This window comes from Larimichthys crocea, chromosome I (genome assembly GCF_000972845.2).
Source record: "Larimichthys crocea isolate SSNF chromosome I, L_crocea_2.0, whole genome shotgun sequence".
Lineage (NCBI taxonomy): Eukaryota > Metazoa > Chordata > Actinopteri > Sciaenidae > Larimichthys > Larimichthys crocea.
The window spans coordinates 8,502,640-8,524,333 of record NC_040011.1 but is presented as its reverse complement, the minus strand read 5'-3'; the positions used below and the strand labels follow the sequence as shown (position 1 = coordinate 8,524,333).

At 43.6% G+C, this 21,694-nt stretch overlaps 1 protein-coding gene across 1 annotated transcript in view; it reads right to left on the bottom strand.

Annotated features, from left to right (window-relative positions):
* The window catches only part of LOC109138288 (protocadherin-17), an 84,951-nt gene that overhangs the window by 60,223 nt on the left and 3,034 nt on the right, over window positions 1-21,694 (bottom strand). The gene's annotated exons all lie outside the window — the stretch shown is intronic.

Genomic DNA, 21,694 nt, shown 5'->3' with positions numbered 1-21,694 from the left:
GTGTGTGTGTGTGTGTGTGTGTGTGTGTGTGCCTGTGTCTGTGTATGAGTGTGTGTATCTGTGTGTGTGTGTGGTGTGTGTGTGTGTGTGTGTGTGTATGAGTGTGTGGTGTGTATGTGTCTGTGTGTGTGTGTGTGTGTGTGGTTTCAGGGTCAGCAGCCAGCTCTCTGACAGATGGTCGATCCAGCGCCTCCTGCTGGCAGACGAGCTGCGAGGAGCAAAACACGAACTCTGGACCCGGACATGGGAAAACACTCCTCCTCCACCTGTTCCTCCTCTTCCTCCACCACCTCCTCCCTCTTTCGCACCTCCCACTTTTTCTCTTTCTCCTCCTGTCCTCCTTTTTCTCCTTCATCATCCACCTCCCTTTTCTCCTCCTCCTCTACTGACACACCTTCCTCTCATCCTCCTTCCTTTTCCTTCTCCTCAACCTCACCTTCATTATTCTCCTCCTTTTTTTACCTCCCCCTCCTCATCATTCACTTCTTTCTCTTTCCCGTCGTCCTCTTCCTCCTCCTCCTCTACCTTCTGCTTCTCGTCCATCCCTATCAGCCACTTCCTCCCCCCTCTGTTACGTCTTCTTCTCCTCCCCTCCTTACATTTTACTTTTCTCCTCTTCTCAAGCCTCCTTTTGCTCCTCATTGCTCCTCCTCCCATCATGCTCCTCGTTTTTAACTCCCTTTTCTTTTCCTCCACCTCGCCTTCATTATCCGCCTCCTTTGTTTTCACCTCCTCCTCATCATCATTCTTCCATCACCATCATCCACTTCCTCCTCCCTCTTTTACGCCTCCTTCTCCTCCCTTCTTTTGTTTATTTCCCCTACATTTGCTCATCTTTCTCCTCCGCCTCCTCCTTTCTCTCCTCCTCTTCCTCTTACTGACTCATTCTCTTCCTCCTTGGTTTCCTCCTCATCATCATTCTTTCTCTTTTTTCCAGTCATCTTCCAGCTCCCTCTCCTTCCCATTCTGTTACATCCTCCCCCCTCTCTCTCTCCTCCTCCTCTCTCCTCCTCCTCTGGGACCTCCTGTCCTACCTCCTGAAGCTCTGTGTCGGTTCGGGGGGATTTTCTGGAGCCGAGGCCATGAAAGCGTCGGCCTTCGGCTGGAGGATCACTGAGCGCGCTCAGAATCACCAAACACCTCGGGGCGTTAGGATGCAGCGTCTGCACTCTGCTCCATGTTGGTCAGGAGTCAAGAGGAGGACGTGAACTCTGCTGGGACCTCCACCTCCTCCTCCACCTCCTCCTCCACCTCAGTGAAGGAAACACGATGCATGTTTAAAGTCCACTCAGGGAATCACATGTTCAAACATCACATACGTGTGATATGCCAGCGTCCACACACTTTTGGCCATCTCCCTGACTCTAAAGCTGATGAGGAGGTAACCTGATGATGTCATCAGGGTTCCTCCTCTAGACCACATGATGCACATCACATCACCACCATCAGCAGACGGAGGGACTGACCCGGCTCTCACAGACGCTGTTTTCTGGGGGAGAGTTCGCCGAAGAGTCGGTGGGGAGGACCGACCGGGTCGTGGAGACTTTTCAAAGATCTTTTGCCACAAACTCGTTCTGTAGATTATCGTGTGGGTTGCTCACATGACATCACGTAATCATCATCAGTAGTCGTCAGGGAAGGCTGCCTCTGTCTAAAAAACTACAAATGTCACATACTAGGTATCAAATTAAAGAGGAAGTTGTGATTTCTTTCAGCTTTCTGTTTTTGAGATCGAGTGACGAGTCCACAGATTATAAAAAATCTGAGATATTATTTATAATATTTGAACGAATAAACAAACTAAATCTTGTCAAACTGCAACAATATGGCAGGACAGCGGCACGCTGTGATGTCGTGACGATACGCCGATCTGTGTATTCTCGTATTCCTGATCTGAACTTTGGTCGGAGCACCACGGCGGCCTGGTTTGATTTTACCTGCCTCCTCCTCCTCCACCCACGTTAATGAAAGACATGTGGTGGAGGCATAATGCTATTGTCTGTCAAATCTGCTTAGGGATCGCGGAGAGCAGCAGGGATCTGGCTGTTGTTGTGTGGGTGGGTGGACGGGCGGATCATCTGCCGGATGACGGCTTAATCCAATCATAGCGAGCGGATCACAGGAAGCTGATTCACCGTACACGCCACCGCCACCACCACCACCGGCCTGGCCAGGCCTCGCCGTGTGTGTGCGAACCTGAAACTGTCAATCAGAGCTGCTGTATCCAGCAGGACGCCCGGCCATCGAGACTATTTATGGACGACGGAGCTGAAATATATCTGCAAATGACAAAATAAGGTCGTTTATTATCCGAGTCAACGCTCCGCTCCCAAAACCTCCAAAGATGGAGAAATCTCTGCGGTCAGCACATCCGTCAAATCACTGAAATCAAACCAAATATTTCAATTAAAATTATGACGTACTGCACCTCAAATAAACACCATGAAGCAAACATTAGTCATGGAGACCAACGAAGCTAACCAGCTAACCCTAGCTGTATTACGTAACCTCCGACCTGCGGACGTCTCTCTGATTGGCTGACGGTGTGAATGAACGAGACGGATGAATCAGCAGAAAAGACAGACGAAGAAAAAGAAGAAGAAGAAGAAGAAATTTCTGCTGGCAAACACTCACACAGGAGGCTGAATGAGCCGCTCTGAAGTGAAGGAAGAAATCAATACAACACAGAAACATTTCAGGGTTCAATATCCAGCTGCTACGAGGAGGAGGAGGAGGAGGAGGAGGAGGAGGAGGTGGAGGAGACAGCAGAACTAACTGATGAAAATGTATAAACAGTATAAATATGGTCCAACCTGATCCTGATATTACAGCAAAATGATGTTTGGACTGTTGAGTTCACGTCAAATAACTGAAAATATCGTACAAATGTCGTATAAATAAAAGTTTTGCTATGAAATATTACGGTATTTTGCCGTAAAATGAAAAGTCTCTAATTAGTACAACTTCATTCTGTATAAATTCCCTTTAAATGTCGTGTAAATAAAGGGTTTCTATGAAATATGACTGTATACGATAAAACATATTTTACGGTCCTTTCCCATCATGGTTTGGCAGATTTTACAGTGTACTTCCTGTTTCATGGGGACTTTAAGTTAAAACGAGGACTCTCAGTGAAGTGTTTTTCTGGTTCGTGTTACAGAAGCTCAGTCCGCGAGAGAAATCCTCCCCTTCAGCAGATTTACATAAGAGCTATTTTCCTCCAGATAAACACCAACTTCACTTATTCTCACCACTGTGAAAATGCACCGCTGTGCGGCCGTAATTGTGCTGCCTGTTCTTTTTAAATTATAGCCGTATGCTGCTTTTCTTCGCTGGAGATCTGCAAAACAATAACAGCTGCAGCACAAACGGCAGAAAAACTCGTTTTATCGCCTCAGACTCGACCTCCACACCAACTTTTATTCAGTTTCTTACATATCATGTTTCTCTGTGTTCCAGCTCGTGAAGGATGTTTACGCCGAGTTAAATATTTAGAGTTGAACAATGCTGCGTGAGTTTGGAGACTCCGACGAGGTTTTTCATGTGATAATAAAGACGGATCGTTTGTTTGACCGGACGCTGATGAGTCAGACGAGGTCACGCCTCGGCGGTCTGAGCTGACGAGCTCTGCGTTTGTTTGATTCTCCGTCACCTGACGTCAACATGCTGGACGATGAGCGGCGAGAACTTTGGAGCTGCCGTGTTTGACGAGCTGTGAACGGATGCAAAGCTTGACAGCGCTAACGAAGGAATCGGCCTAACGAGCTGTCGAATGTTTCAGTTTGTAAAACTTTATTGATTCTTTACGGGAAACTTGTTTGGCAGCAAAACAAGGAAACTTTTCCATTTTTCAGGCAGCAGACTCGTCCTTTAACGGCCCATCATGCACCTGCGGCCTTCGTCTATCTGAGGCGGCGTTTGACCGCACGACGTGACCTCGACCTCTCCGCCCGCCGCTCGCCGGGTTCATCATCAATTTCCTGAAGTCTTTCCAGAACTGACAGAGGAGAGATACAAGCGCCCGCACCACGTTCATCCGCCAGGTAACCTCTGCACGGCCGGCGTGGGGAGCCGGCCAATTAGGGAAGCCGGTCTGAAAGGAGAGGAAGGAGGTCTGGGTGAGGGGGTGGAGGCGGGCTGTCGTCACGGCAACACAAGCTTTGATGTCGCCGTGGTATTGTGAGGCGAGGGGAGGGGAGTCACAGCAGACAAAGAGCGGAGGAGGAGGAGGTGGGAGGTCAGAGTGAAGAGGAGCGACAGAGGTAAACAAACGCAGGAGGAGGCCCGACCTCCTCCTTCAACGTCCAGGAAGTCAACAGCAGGACGACGTCTGCGCCTCCTCGAGGCCTCGCTCTGCGGGATTTAGACGAGATTACGGAGGGTTGGAGGAGGGCGGACGTCAGATGAACAAAAACTGATGGCTAATCCACGCTGACCCCCCGATAATCCACTTATTTGCCAGGTATTAACGGAGAGATCCTTCCTGAGTTAATCAGGTTTCCCCGTCCTCCCTCAACACAGCAGGAGGAGGAGGAGGAGGAGGAGGAGGAGGTTCGTGTTCAACCCTCAAACTTTATTTAGATCTCAGAGTTTGTAAGTGTCGAACCATGACAGTGAAAGACTGTAAAATATGAACACACTCATATTCTAAAACCTTTATTTAAACGTCCTTTTAATTTTATTTACATAGATTAAAGTATGTCATTATTATTATATATTAATTGTACAGTAAAACACTAACACAAATATTTCATGACTAAACTTTTATTTATACGTCATGTCAATTATTCAGCATAACAGACTTTCTTTTTATTGAATAAAACTTTAACTTTAAACATGAAATCAACAGTACTAACAGCCTTTTACCGAAATATTTATTACCGTATTTATTACAGTAAAATTCTTGCTGCCAGTTTACCGTAAGACAAGTGTTTTATTTTACAGTGCAGCACCGCGGGACGTACTTTTAGTCAGTGTCTCCTGCTGTGAATCCACACCAGTTACTGTTTCATTAACCATAAATATATCTCAGGTAACGGTGACCTCGTCTGTTTCATCATTCTTGGTCGTTGCATTGCTGCAGGAAGTTTAAACCCGTCGGTACGTTTTCACCATGAAACATCGTTCCTTGTCCTCAGAGGCTAAATCATCATCAGACGATGGATGACGGGTTCAGATATCGAGGTGGAAGAAACCTCCTAAAGCTTCACTTCCACTTGATCTCAGCGGCGTTGAAGCGTTTAAAGATAACGTGAAGTTTGTTTGGTGTCGTGTTGTGACTGCAGCAGCTGAAATATTCTCTGAATCATTACGAGCTCGACATAACCGCAGCAAACGGTGAAACAGAAAGAGACCGCAGAGCATGAATAACAATAAAACAGATGAGAATATGAAAGTCGGTGCAGCTTGATACATTATGTGGGAATATATGGATGAAAAAGTAGGAAAAATGAAATGAGGGGAGAGAATACACAGCGGCTTTATTAGAATGTGACAAAAACCGGCAGCCGAGCAAATGTGTGGAAAAAAACACACAGAAGATATAAAATATGTGGAGTGTGAAAAACGATAGAAACGTCCGGATGTATGCGGAATAAAAACATCACATTTAGAGCTGGAACATGATGAGAACCAAGGAGGGAGGAAGGAGGGAGGAGGGAGGAGTGAGGGGAGGGAGCAGAGACCGAGGACGGAGAGGGATTAGACGGATGCTGGCAGGTAATCCTGGAGGAGGAGGTCGTTAGCCGGGATCGAGCTAATTAAAATGTGATTTGTGCTACAAGCGGCTTAAAGCACGAGAAGAAACAGTCCAGCTGAAACAGAGAGACAAACGTCATTATGTTAGACAACACGGCCCTTTAATTTGTCTGAGAGAGGACGCAGAGCTAACAGAACAGAACCTCTGAACCGGCAGTGTCCAGTCTAACAGTGAACACAGCGACAGAACCTCCGAACCGGCAGTGTCCAGTCTAACAGTGAACACGGCGACAGAACCTCTGAACCGGCAGTGTCCAGTCTAACAGTGAACACAGCGACAGAACCTCCGAACCGGCAGTGTCCAGTCTAACAGTGAACACGGCGACAGAACCTCTGAACCGGCAGTGTCCAATCTAACAGCGAACACCTCGGTAGGCTATCTGTAGGTAACGCTATCTGTCCTTCATAAACTCTGTAAATCTCAGAGAGTTGAAGCTGTCAGTGGACATCAGAGGGAAAAGCAGCAAATATATTGAGAATAAAATCTGATCCAGTTTGAATGAAGTTCTGTGTTTCTGGTTCTGTTCAGTAATCAGTGAGGCCCGGGCTGTAGCAGCCCTCACACTTCAGCGCCACAACGTCAGTTCGTGCTAATTCACAGCGACTCGTAGCGTTCATCACTCAGCGGCGCGTTGAGCGACAGGTCGGGAAACGCTCGACCACGTCGTCGGTTTCATCGTCAGTGAGAAACAATATCGCTTTAGGAGAGCGGGTCCACTCTGCGATTTACCGCTAAGCTGCTCATTAATTACTGAGAGCTTTAATCTGCGGGGCTTAACAGGCGATCAAGGGGCTGTAACGTGAAGCAGCAGCATGTGACCGGCACACACCTTAAGCCTCCACCCGGGTTAACTCTGACGGAGAAGTTTTCAGTTTAGAGTTTAATGGACTGAGTGACGGCAAAGTAACCGAGTACTTTTACTTCACTACTACCACAGTTTGAGTCAGAGAGGACAGAAAGTGTTTTTTAATATGCCATGCAAAATATCACACAGTAAACATATTATATTACTATATTATTATTTTACAGTGATATAGATGAAAATCACAGTATTATACTGTGATTCTGTAATGTGCTGTGTTCCTATGGTAAACAGATGCAATATTATTGTAAAAAATGGTATTTTACTGTAAATTTGCCATATACTGTAATGATCAACTGTAGTTATTGTAAATTAACGTCAAAGCAATATACTGTGTTTCTACAATAAATCACTGACTAGTAAATTTACAGAAATATACCGTAATATCACAGTATTATTCTGTGTTTCTACAGTAAACAGACACAATATTACTGTAAAACAACAACAAAAAAACAAAACAGTATTTTGACGTAAAATTACAATACACCATGATAAAGATGTGTAGTTACTGTAAGTTAACATCACAGTAATGGACTGTGTTTTCACAGTATTTTACAGTTAAATTACAGTATGGTGCTGTACTCTTATCACAGTAATTACTTGGAATTTTCCATTTTCATCGTGTTGTTACTGTAACACAATAAAATACTTCAATTTCACAGATTCACATGTATCGTCTTTTCTGTGCATGACACGTAAATTAAAGTATTTATTGACTCATCCAGTAAAAATACTTCAGAATAACGAGGAGGAGCGTGTACTCTACACGCAGGTATGACCTTTTTCTGCCACTTTACACTTAAAGTTCACATTTCACGTATAGAATATTTTAAGACTCCACCTGAGCAGCATTCATGAAATAATCATATAATAAGAAAATACTTACAGACATAATGACTACTTTTGATACTTCAAGTACATTTTGCTTTTAAAACTTTCTTTACTTTTAGTTCAGTAAAGTTTGATCCCGTCATAATTACACTTTCAATCAAACTTCACCTGACTTATAATCAGATTTATGACAGATTTATGTAACATGCTGTTTTAATGTTAAAGTATCGTCCAACCATAAACTTGGTTTATGACTTATTTTAAAGAGTATAAAAACACAAAATTACACAGTACTCACATGTATTTGTATTTGGTGACATTTTAACCCTTTCCTCAAAATGTACTTTAATGTTTTATCACTCCTAACAGACGACGCAGAGCTTTGATAAAACCTCTTTGTGTTTACGGCTCGCTTTTTTAATGACTTTTTGTTTCTTTCAGACGCAGCACTCTGTCTGTGTTTTTGCCGCTGTAAAGCACTTTCTTTCTTTTTAAAGGTGATGCAGAAGGTTTATTATCGTCTCTGCATAAGTGGCATCGGGTATCTAACCCCCCTGCACCCCTAACCGTCTCCCTGTTTCCATGGCGATCCATCCCCACCGAGGGTCTCAAGCAGGACATCAGGAAAACAAAGTTAGACACCCCGGGGAGTCTGTGTGTGTGTGTGTGTGTGTGTGTGTGTGTGTGTGTGTTTACCTGATGTAACCTCTCCCCCATTAACACTGTGACATCACCTCAGCACACGTACGCACAGCCACTGTTCATTAGTTCCCATGATGCAACACTAACCCAGCAACCAGACCTGTGGCTAACTCCCCCGCTGCTTCCACGCTCTCATTGGACTCGTTCCCGAGGGTCACGGCCCCGCACTGCCCCCCAACCTGTTCCCCCACCGGCCGGCCATCTGTCCTGGAGACGCCGCCTCGACGCAGGAGAAGCCCACCGGGAACAGCTGCTGGCGCTAACGGAGGCGGCTAACCAGAGCCAGAACCCGGCGGGAGGCGGCTTTAGGCGAGCTGCTTTTAGCTCGCTCCGGCGCTGAAGCAGGCGGTTGCATCCTGTTCAGAGCGCTGACTTTGATCTCTGAGATAATCTCACACGTGTCAACCTGTGACAGCTGATTATTTCATTAGATCATACCCTGATGAAGTTATGATATATTCAAAAATGAAGCCACAATCCAGGACTCCTTGAAAGTGCCTTGAATGAGTCTTAAACAAAAGTGATCCTGGAAAGTTTTCGCCACATAAAACGGTCCGTCTGACTTTATCTGGACGATAAGTCATGAAACATGTTTAATTATTCATGGAGACACAGCCGGGATGTGAGCGTTTCTCGTCTCTCTATTGTCTCCACACATTTTATAGACTGCATGCAACATCCAACGGAGGAAGTGAGTCAATTATACAATTAATAGCCTTCATGGATTATTGAAGAAATTGATTTCAGAAAACCAAGATGCCTTGAAGGGAAGGAGCTGCATTTCCTGAGGTCTGGACTGGAAATGAGAAAAAAGAATTGACTGCGATGATGAAATGTGTAGGGAAGCTTTCAACAGACGACGGTTGTGTACTTCAGTGGTGCAAATTTACAACCAACTCCAAGGAAGTACTTCTACTGGTCCAGGAATGTTTGCTTGGTCAAGTGGACCCCGACCAGAGCTACAACAAATACTTGACAGCTTGTAGGAGGTCATCAACAAACTGTAGACTCATTAATACTTTTCCAAACTCTCTTAAACTACCCCTGAAATGTTCTTAGGGACCACTATGGTACTTGAGTGATCCTTGGAAGTTCTCCAATGACCCCTGAACCTTTTTAAAGGACCTAGTCTCAAACTGTAACACTTGCAATGACCCCTTAAACCTTTAAATGCCTAAGGTAGCTTTATAAAATAGACATTGAAGATTCAGAACCACTATTACTTTGTGAGAGACCAGTCAAATGTCTACATGACTTGTAGAAGTCACGTAAAGTTTGGAAAGATCTGAAACCCTTTTTCCAGGACCTAGTCCAAACTTGTAACCCTCTCAATGACCCCTTAAACCTTTAACTGGAAGATTCTTAAGGACAAGTATTACTTCTCAAATAGATCATTGGAAATATTTGAACAAATCCTTCAAACATCTAAATGACTCCTAGAAAAACCTAAAAACTCCACCCTACGACCCTTCAACACCTGTACCACCATTTATTACCCTTGAACTATACCTGAAACGTCCCTTTTAGTACTTGAGTGATCCTTAAAAAAACTCTCCAGGTTCTCTTAAGGACCTAGTCCCAAACTGTAACCCTTGAACCTTTAAGTGCCAAATGTAGCTTCATCAAACAGACATAGAAGCTTTTTGAGGACGGCAATTACTTTGTGAGAGATCAATCAAACGTCAACGTGACTCGTAGAACTCGCGTAATGTTCTTAATGATCCGTAATAGATTTGTCAGCCAGAATAAGTTGTGATTTATATTATTTTCACTACTTTACTTCTGTCACAAAGTATCTTAAACTTTCAAGACCTGATTTGAAATGTTCACAGAGCTGCTGGAAAACATCTGGACCAGACACGCCAGCATGAACCAGTTATTCACGAAGAACTGCAGAACTGATTACTTATTTAGTGAGGTGTAAGGAACCTCACCAATTAGTTACAAACATTTTCAGAGGACTGATAATAGATCAGTATTTTATCACAGCTGAAGACTGAATTCATGCTTCTATGGAGTTTTTTTTTCTTTGCTCTGCAGGAAAGGCTTTTATACTTCAAGAGCTTTTATATTTCATGCCAATAAAGAAAACTATTGCTGAGAGAGAAGACAGTTTGACAGTTTATTCAAGCTGCAGTTTAAGAGCCAAGAAACTCACCCTCTGAAAAGAATACAGAGCAGTTCACCATGCTGAATATTCATGATTATAATCGTACACGTGCCTTCTGAAGTTACCATTTGTTAAAGGTTTTTATGTCAGCAAATAAACCAACAACGAGGTACAGACACTTGAAGAAAATGTGAACAGTTCACCTTCAGAAGGCAGAATTACATTATTCATTCAGGGCTCAGTATTCAATGTTGTGTGGAGATAAGGACAGAGTTATTATGTTTCTCAGAAATCTGTCTGAACGATGAATGCAGAGTTTCTTCAGCCTGAATATCCACGTTGTTTACTCACAAATATAATTCAAGGTTTTATTTTGACAAAAAATGAGGAGTGAAGTAATTGATGGCACCTTCAGGACAATATAAAGAGCCAGGTAACTATCTACAATGACCACAACACCCTTAAAAATGACTCGCTAAACCTTCTCAAGAACTGTCTTGCTGAATCTTTGGTTGGTTCCTGGAGTTTTCCAAATGGCTGCTGGTTCCTTTTAAAACCAAGAAACTCTGGATTGACTAAAGACATTTGGAAATGAATGAATGACTGTTGATGCCTAGTGTTGTCTGGTATTCTCCGAAAGATCCTCAAATCTTCCTCGTAACTTCTGGACTCTGGATCGTAGGTTCCTAAATAACCCTTGAACATAAAGGAGAAACTAAACTTGAGGACTGCTTTTATATTTTCAGTGACTTCGCATAAAACACCATGAGGAATTTTGCCTTCAACACCTGCACCATTATAAATTACCCTTGAAACCTTGGAGTGACTCCCAGAACCTCTTAAACTACACCTTAAAACGTCCGTAAGGACCACTGTGGTACTTCGCAGAAAACAACAGAACATTTCTCTACACCTGGACCCATGTACGAAAGGAAATGTTCTTAAAGAGTGCTTAAACCTTTTGAGTAATCCTTGGAAGCTCTCCAGTGACCCCTGAACCTTTTTAAAGACCTAGTCCAAACCTGTGACACTCTCAATGATTCTTAAAGCTTTAAGTTCCAGATCTAGCTACAGAAAACAGACATAGATTCTTAGGAAACAGTACCAGCACTACCACCATTACTTCCCAAAGAGATCACTAGGAATATTTGAACAGATCCACATCTAAGTGACTCCCTCAGAAAACTTAAAAGCTTCAAAAACTCCACCCTACAACCCTTCAACGTCTGCACCATTATCAATTGCCTTGGGAACCTTTAAAGGCATCATCCTACACCTGGACCCATGTAAGAACCACTGAAACGTTCTTAAAGAGTGCTCAAACATTTCAGTAATCCTTGGAACCTTTCCAGTGACCCTTGAACCTTTTTAAGGATCTAGTCCAAACCTGTGACACTGAAGAACATTTCCCAAAGATTTCCCTGGAAATAGCTGAACAAATCCCTGGAACATCTAAGTAACTCCTAAGAGAACCTTAAAAACTTTCAACACCTGTACGATTAAACATTGGAGAGACTTTAGTACACCTGAAATGTACTAAAGGATCCCTATAGTACTTTTAAGAAAACACTGGAAGATTGCTCTACACCTGGACGTTTAGACTAGAGCCAGTTGGAACATATTTTACAACACCCAATTACTTCTATCATGAAATATCAGAAACCTTTACGATCTAACTTGAAATTATTGTTCATGGAACTGCTGTAAAACATCAGAACAAGGCATGCCAACATGGGCAACCTTTCAGAAGCCCTCAATAAGAACTACAAAACAAATCTCCTGGAACCTTCTCAGTGACCCCTGAACCTTTTTAAAGACCACGTCACAAACCCTCGATGACCCCTTAAACCTTTAAGTGCCAAATGTAACACTTTAAACACTTTCCGAAAGAGTCCTGATAGGTCTACGTGACTCGTATGTCACTTTTTGTTCCTGATGATGGGACCCAAAGTTTGCCAAGAAAGAACCCTGGAACTCAATGACCCCTGGAGCCACCACAAGGAACTCTGGCACTTCAGAGTTTGACCAAACTATATCTATATCTCACTACAACACCAGCAAAATAATCCAATCACGGACACACCACGGTGTGTGTGTGTGTGTGCTGCAGCCCTCAGCATCCTCGCTGTTGTACATCAGTCGAATGCTGGCCGAGCTCCGATTTACAGCTACTGCCAAATACAAACACACACACACACACACACACACACACACACACACACACACACACACACATAAACACACACCTCCTTCTGTAGTGTACAGCGGCCACCACAGATAAGCTCAAATAAACAACAGACCTGGAAAAATAAATCCACCTCCCTCTCTCTCTCTCTCTCTGTCTCTCTACCTCCCCGGGGACGAGAGAGGGCATCCAAAGAACGCTGCCTGTTACTATAAAGCTTCTTGACATCACACACACACACACACACACACACACAGCGATACAAATAATAAACAGAGAGGGAGGTATGGTTCCACAGGGAGGAATCACCTCTTCTATCTCTCCACACACTCCTTTTATCTACTGGCTAATGAGGAGCAGATATACACACAACGCAACACACACACCCACACACTAAAGAAACACTACAAACGCACACACACACACACTCATGAAGCTATATACATACACACACGTCCTCAGGACTGTGGTTTCGTCAGACCGTCTCCCAGCGAGTGTCCCACTTCCCAAACTATGGACCGCTGCTTACATCATTATGTAACATGAAAGTGTGTGTGTGTGTGTGTGTGTGTGTGTGTGTGTGTGTGTTGTTTAGCCCAGAAAGGCTTTGAACACTTAGTCTCTTTCCTCAGCATGAAGTGAAGTAACACTACAGGCTCTAATGACCGTGTGCACGGGGAGCATGTGTGTCCACTATGATTAGTCAGGAAATTGGGTTTTTCGCAAAGTAAGCAAGAGCCAAAATAAGAAGTGTGCACTGATAAACACACCGAGGTCAGCCTCTGAACCGCATCTGAATTACACCTGTAACCTCTCTCAGAACTATTTGTGGCACCTTCAAACCTCATTAGCGAAAGCAAGAAACTCCTGAAGAAACCATGAAACCTTCTCAAGGAATGCTACAACCTCGCCAATTAACCCTTGAACCGTCTGTGCTTCATCTCAACCCTCCTACAGGCAGAAACTTCAGGTAGTGGAATCAAACCCTGGATTACTGGAACATCTTTAAGGAACCTGAAACCTCCTTTAAGAGTCCCTACGACCCTTTGAGTGATCTTTGGATCTTATCCAGTGGCCCCTGAACCTTTTAAGGACCTAGTTCCAACCTGTAACACCCTCAAGACAATTTTTAAGGACAATGATGACTTCCCAGAGAGATCACAATTGAACAAATCCTTGGAACATTACCTCCAGTAATCCTTGGAATCTTGCCAATGACCCCTAAACCATGAAACCACTTCAAGGAATTAAGGTGTTGAAAAGGTACAACCCATTCAACACATGTGAATCCCAGAACCTCTTAAAATACACCTGAAACATCCTCAAGGACCCCTATAATACTTCTCAGAAAACACTTAGTCCAAGGAATGTCTGCATGACTCTTTTAACCTCTTTCAAAACCTCTGGATTTACTTCTCAACAACTCTTAGAACCTTGTTCGTGATCATTAGAAGATCCTCAACAATGGAATACCATAAAGGAACACCTGGAATCACTTTTGGACCCTCCAAACACCTCTGGAAGATCCTGAGTGACTCTTTTACTGCCCACATTAAATTCTCAAGGATCCCTGAAATCTCCTAAATCACCCGTGGAACATTCTCTGAATCCTGGACATCCTTAACAACTTTTTGATGATCTCTCTGACCTACTTTGCAAACGCTATAACCACCTCAAGAACCCATGGCACCTTAAAACCTCCCTTTGGATCATCCTAAATGCTGCTTAGTATCTCCTTAAGGACTTTGCCTTAGGAACCACACACCATCAAACCTCTGTGACCCCTGAAAACCTTTCAGCGAGCCGTGGAACCCTACCACCTCCTAAATGATACTCGGACTTCCTTAGTGACTCCCAGAACCTCCATCATGACCACTTGGACCTCCTCGAGGAACCCTGGAACTTACTCAGTGACTCCTAAAACATCAACTTCACTCCCTAAACTCCCACTGACCCTTCGACCCACGGGGCCTCTTCAAAACATCCTCAAGAAAACCAAACCAACCAAACCCGTCAAGGAATCTGCTTTCTTAACTTTCTCTGTGTAATCCAGTATCTGTTACTGTAATTTCCGTGCGCTCAGTGCTTCATTAATATGCAACATGAAGAGTTTATTTTTGCTGGAGAGCTGCTGGATGCTGCTGAACACCAAGTGCTGCTGGAAATCTCTGAATCTTTGGACATGAAGACTTCACAAGTTTGAGTAAATCTAAAAATATTGTGTGAGAGTTTTCAGAGAATATACTTCTGTCCTGGGAGTTTCTGACAGGCTGGAGCAGAACTTCTGGCCCCCCATCATCTTCTTACACTGGAGAGAGAAGGAGGTGGTGGAGGAGGAAGAGGAGGAGAAGAAGAAGCAGGGGGTATGATGGAGGAAGGGTGAGAAAAGAAGGGAGTGAGGATCCCCGAGGAGGAGTCTGGGACCAGAGGCCTCTTGTAGGGGAGCTGGAGGAGGGAGGAGGAAACAGATGGAGGCGATGCGCTTCACTGAGGAGAACACATGACCTCCTATACCTTCTTCCTCTTTACTTTCCATGTTTCCTTCCACCTTTAAAGTTAAAGTAGAACTATTGAATCACTTTGACTTCAAAGGAAAAGTCTTCCTGTAACTCGACGTCCTCATTTCCCCTCTCAAAAAAAAAAACATCAAACTTTCACATCTCGCTGACTCAAACTCAAAATTAAGTTATTTCTCCGTTACTGAGATTAAACGTTCACGTTTGAGATGTTTCCCCACACAAAAACTCGCACTTATAAAAGAATAAAGTACATTCATAATGTGTTCGCTCATACTTCAGCTGAGTGAGTCGAATGTGAGATGCAGAAAATGGAAAAAAATAAGTTGAGAGCGTGGTATCAAATATGCAACATTATGCTCCTGAGCAGTGAATCAAACTCGCAGAGTGTGTCTTCACACCTACCAGTGTTTTATTATGCTAATCAAAGCCGCATCATTATTTTAATGGCCGCTGTGTGCTCGGTTTTATTCTTTTAATTTATTCTGCATTTGGTGTTTTACTGTGCTGCAAACATTTTACTGTGTCCGTGTAGTTTTTCATTTTATGCTTTAATTTGAAAAAACTTTAGAAAGTCTGCAACTTAACTTCTTTATGACGTTTGAACACTGCCAGCGAGACGTGAGATTAATTCCAGAACGGATGAATTAAAGTTATTGAAGGGATGTTGGTGTGATTAAAGGTGTAAACACAGAGATTGCCATTTTCAGACCGGTGTTGTTAAGTCTGGTTGAATAAGATTCTGGTCCTGTTGGTACGATTGGTTTCGATAATTACACCTTCCACCTTCAGAGGAAGTGGACCGACGTCTTCCAGTTTGGTTGGATCACTGTGACGTCTTAACGATGACTACAATGATGGAGTGCGTACCAAAGTAAATGTGCCTTTAGAGAAAGTCTCAGACCCAACTACAAGGCGTTGGATCGACGTCGAAGTTCCTGACTTAAGGCAACAATCCTACTTGAGTGTTGACATTTTTTTACAAACAGGTTCTGGAGTGGTTCTTTGTGGTGGGATCCAACATCGATCCAACCCAAATACAAGTCGCACTGTGCTGCACCCTGACCCGTTTTAAAGACTCTTTAGAGGAAGTGGTCTCAGTCCAGCTACAAACAGGTTCTGAAGCAGTTTGTTCGTGGTGGGAACGTGATCCGTTTACTCGATTTTACTCGATTGTAAACCAAAATAATCTCACTGGGACCTTTTACAGGAAACTGTGTTTATTTTCTTGCTCCTGCTTTAGACTCACCAACCAATGAGAGAGGTGGACGTTCTCTCGAGGCTTTCAGCGTTTCACTTGAATTCATCTCCGAGTGATAAGAAAGCAGCAAAACGCATCACTCATCCACAAATTCAAACCAGAGCGAGCTAACTATAGTCTGGAGAACACGTGGCCGACCGTGTGGAGTGGAAATGTGGCACAATACACGAGATTTATCAAAGTGTGTATGCATTTCTGTAACACTGTAACACTTCATGAAGAGATGGCTGATTGGGCTAACACACAATGTGTGATACTGCAAAAAAAAAAAGCACAACTCGACGTTCTTCTAATGTTTTTACAGCGTTATCCGGAGATCAAACTTGTGGCTGATTAACAGAAACTCTCAGCGATGTTCTGCATCTCTGTGCAGTGATTACTAAGACTGATGCAATCAGCAGATAGAGAGGTTGAGGGTGTGTGTGTGTGTGTGTGTATGTGTGTGCCAAAATACAGCATGTTTGCATGTGGTTTTATCGTGGGAGATGAGTGCACACACACACACACACACACACACACACACACTTCATAAATCAGCTTGTTATCCAGCAACCATCAGTGTCAAGCCAAGCAGCAGATTCCTCTCTCTACCTTCATCCTCACGTCTTCCTCTCTCACCACAAACACACACACACACACACACACACGCAATCAAATCCCACAAACATCCTCCTCCTCCTCCTCCTCCTCCTCCTCCTCCTCGGTTTCAGTCGTTCCATCCGTCCATCCGAGGACAGGAAGTGGGTACATTAGCCGAGTGAAGAAGGCATGATGGAATTAACGTCCATTATCTGACCATTTACAGGACGGAGAGCAGGATGAAAGAGGGAGGAAGGAGGAGGATGTTTGAAATGATCGAGATCTCACCGCACCGAGCTGCTTCGCCGTCGTCCGTGCCGTCGACTCGAAGCTGAACAAAACCACAGAAAACATGTTTGTGCTGTCCGCGTGGAGCGCAGAGACTCCATCCATCCATCCAAAGGTTAACGCTGCAGTTTGTCTCCATGTTTGTGAATATTAACAAACTAAAACCACAATGTGTCAGTCTGTCTCATAAGACTGTCTGGATTCCTGTCTGTGGTTTGAGCTCATAAATCTGGTTTTATTTTGAAAAACAGCTGCTGACTGCAGTTTTTAAACTCAAACGTCATAAAAAATGACAAGCTGAAGATTTGCTGCTCGTCTCTCTGTAAGTTGAATATCTTCAGACTGTCGATCAGACATAACAAGATATTTATAGAGTTCCTGTCATTCAGCCGTTGGTTAGTTCATTTACTGAAAGGCTTACAGACACTGACACCCATCCTTTACTATTAATGATGGAAATCTTTAAAAACAGATGCAGATTAATGTTTTTAAAAACAGCTGGTTATTGTAGTTTTTACCAAACATCACTGAACGAGGAGGGAACGGTGCAATTGTTGGGGGTCTATTTTCAGCAGTGGATTAATTTACATTTGGTGTTCTAGTGAGTATTTTGGGCGCCGTTTGTGGGTCAATAATACACTGTTAATAATATTATAGAATATATATATATAGATTATATAGAATATGCTTGGCCTTTTTTTGCACCCGAAAGAAGTTTCTTCAGATCTTAAATTACCAACTCGTCCACTAGAAGGCGTCGTCTCATTAAAAGAAACTATTTAAAGTTCAGCAAAATGTCACCAACCCATATTTAGTGTTGCAGCGAGTGAGCTCAACAACAACAACAACAACACATACATGTTTCATCAGGACAGAAGTCTAAAAGGGGAAACACGTTGATACATCAACTGGACCTTCCAGGAACGACAACAACACAATGGAAACTGGTACAACCCAAAAGAAACCAATGCAGGAAAGAGTGAACAGACCGATACGCTGTGAAACCAAACAGCTACTCAACAACTCATCAGGACTAGACTCAGCAGTTTTCTTACACCCTGGGGACCAATGGAAACTCCTTTATGGACGATGATGTTCACAGTGTAGAAGGAGAGAGGAGGCCTCAGACAGCACTTATCCTCCACCTTTCATCCCTTCCCAGGAGACTGAACAGCAGCACACTCGGCCTCATGTGATGCGACTCCAACGAACATCGTCCACGCCGGACCTCAGGTGACCTGAATGACTCGTCGAGTGAACCAACCTGACCCTGCCTGAGATAAACACTCTGATCTCCTGGGTGTTGACCTCATGGGACCCTCGTCCACACTGAACCTCCGGTGACCTGAACGACTTTCATCCTCACCGGCCTCACGGGACTCGGACGACTCAGACGACGGCCGTCACAACAACGAGCACTAACGAACCAAGTGGACGTTACGGCGTACGATCCTGACAAAGCTAAACACTCAGATCTTACAGGTATTGGTTTCAGGTGAGCTTAACCGCCGACGTTGGACCTCTGTGAACCAGGACAGATTAACGGTCTATGATCTCAGCTAGGGTAAATACTCGGATCTCCCCACCAGTCACTCAGAACCGAAGAAGCTTCTTTGATTGGAGGTGAGACATCGACGGATCTACAAGTCCAGTCGCCCCACATTCAACCCTTGTTGACGAACCTTCACAGACGGTAAAATAGTGCACAATACAGTGGTGTATCATGTGTGTCACATGTTGTGAACATCTGGATTATATCTGGATTAAATCCAGATTATATTACTATATATACACATGTGGATAATCCACCTATAAAAGCACACACAGGCCGCTCACAGCACACGCTGGTCACATGTTCTTTAAGTGCAAATGCATTTCCACAAATAGAAACAAGCCCACCTCATATGAAATGCATAGCATCACAGAACGCTGCCATCGAGGATCCGCAGCATAACCGAGTTTCAATGAGGCAATCTAATCCTGAGTCCACCTTTAAAATAAGGAGCTGCATGTTTGGGAGCAGCTAATGTGATTATTTTAGAGGTAGGGAACGCTGGATATTGCTTTTCAGATGGATGAATTTAATTTTTAAATGCAGAAAGTAGCAATCAAATTCACATCTGACTAACTGGAAGGCACGTCGCACTGCCGAGGGTAAATAAACTTTGATTAAACGCTGCAATCAGTCTGAAGGAGCAGATAGGGAATGTGTTTAAGGCCCGGTCCAGTCCGGTTCCTTCCAGCTCTTCATCAATCTGTCTGAAGCACTTGAGATCTGACCGATCAACAATCAGTCAGGCGGCTGAGTGATCGATACGGTCTGCAGCAGGCGAAAACACGAGGAAACAGGCCGCTAACGACACCGCTAACAAACCAGGCCGAGTCACCGCCGCAGAACTGACTAATTAGTGGAAACATATTCTGCTGTTTGGTTCAGATAATTATTTCATGTTGAGATTTAATCATGTAGGATGTGTTTTTTTTAGTCCGTGCTAAAGAGGCATTAACTGTTGGTCATTACAAATGTTCAGAGGAATACTGAAGCTAAAAAGCTAAAGGCAGGCTAACATGAAAAAGATGCCCACATGTGACTCCAGTTGAGATTTAACAATTCAATGATGCATCCACCTTATTTATTTAAAAGTATCGGTATCGGCGATACTGGCCCGTATTTACTTTAAAATATGCAGTATGGCACAGCACTGAGAGCGAACGAAGCTGCACGTCTTATTTTAGCAATGAAGTTTTGAATCGGCTGCAGAGACAGTGAGAGCGGAGTGTATCTGCAGCAGTGTGTTAATCCTCAGCTGTAATCTGTTGACCTCTGCTGCACACACACACACACACACACACACACACACACACTTTCTTGGGAAAATACCTGCAGCTAAAACATGTTTGACCATCAAAGTGGAAGATTGTACAACACCACCATCCACACACACACACACACACACACACACACACATAACCCTGACCTCATTCCAGTGTGTACGAGCAGATACAGCCACTTACACACTCTCCTGCTCTCTATCGCTATCTCAAACACACACACACACACACACACACAGCGTGGCGGTAGCCTGTGGGCGTGCGAGCAGCTGTGAATAATTGTGTTTACAGATGGTGTATGTACGACCTGTGGGCTGAGAGAGACACACACTCAAACCTCACAAAAGGAGACAGGGATGACATTTAAACTCAACGTCTTTCTATTTTTTGCAGCGATTTCACTTCATTCAGGTTAATTGGCGTAAGTGCTAACGAGGCATTAACAGCCAAAGAGGAGCAACGAGCAGCGACATAAGAGTGTTTTTAGACGAGCGCCTAATGAATCATTTGACTCCACGAAGCAGGTAAATAAAGTCTTTTATTTATAGTCGAGAGAAAGCGAGCTTTGAAACGTAAAACAACGGACGCTCGGCTGTAAATCATGATCTGATTTCTGCGGCGTGGGCGGAAATACCAGAAAGACGCCGTGAAAATGTGACTGCAAATATTTAAGACAAACATCGGAAATCATTTGTTAAACACAGACGAGCATCGTTCATGCTACCTTTAGGATAAAACCACCTTAATTAAAGGTAAACACAGGGTTAAAACTGAATAATTATCTCGTTCTCTGTCTTTATGAGACACGAATTAACGCAGACGGCTAGCCGATACTTCAGAGAGCAAGATAACTGCTTATTCACAGTTTCAACTTAAATTTGGTCATTCTTGATGTTCGCTTGGTGTTTCTACATCAGAACAGGTAGAAACATTAAAGTCAACATGCTAGCCTGAAGCTAACAATAGGTTAATAATAAATAAATAATAAAAGTTGACTTCTAAGCTAACTTCAGACAGCTAACAAACAACACGTCTACATGTGGCTCCAGTTAGCTCATTCTGTGCTAAACTGGTTTCAGATGTACCAAAAAATAAAGCTAATGCTAAGCTAATGCTACAGTATTGCTAAAAATGTCCCATATTTTGTTTATTTTTAAAAGTTTACTCAAGTTTTTACATTAAAACAGGCAGAAACATGCTAACCAGACCCTCCAGGAATTCGCGATGTTGCAATTTGCAACTTCAATGAATCCCAGTGAATTCAGGGCGGTGTTGCAATTTTTCCAGGCCCCCCTCGTCCCCGGCGCGACCGTCGAATCGCAACTTTTCGCAACTTTCACTTCCTCCCGCAACAAAATCGCAACGAAAATGTAAAAAGCACTGCAACTTTCACCGCAATTTTTTTGAACAACTATTTCAAAAAAGGCCCACGAAATCCTGGTGGGACTGGCTAACAACATGGTGATGCTACGCAAGATCGACGTCCAAGTTAAAGCTAACAGGGGTTTTCCCGCCTTCTCGGTCGACTAAGTTGCGCTAAGTTACGTTAGCATCGAAGTCTCAGTATGATCCCAGATTTCGGTATTACCATGGCTAACGTCGTGCTAATACAAGCTAACAGGTTGCTCCATGCTACTTAAACATCACAGTCAACATGCTAACAACAAGTTAAAGCTAACAGGTGTTTTCCCGCCTTCTCGTACTAAAGCTATTAGCTAAGTTACGTTAGCTTCAAACACATGAAGAGCAAAAAAAAAAAAAAAAAAAAAA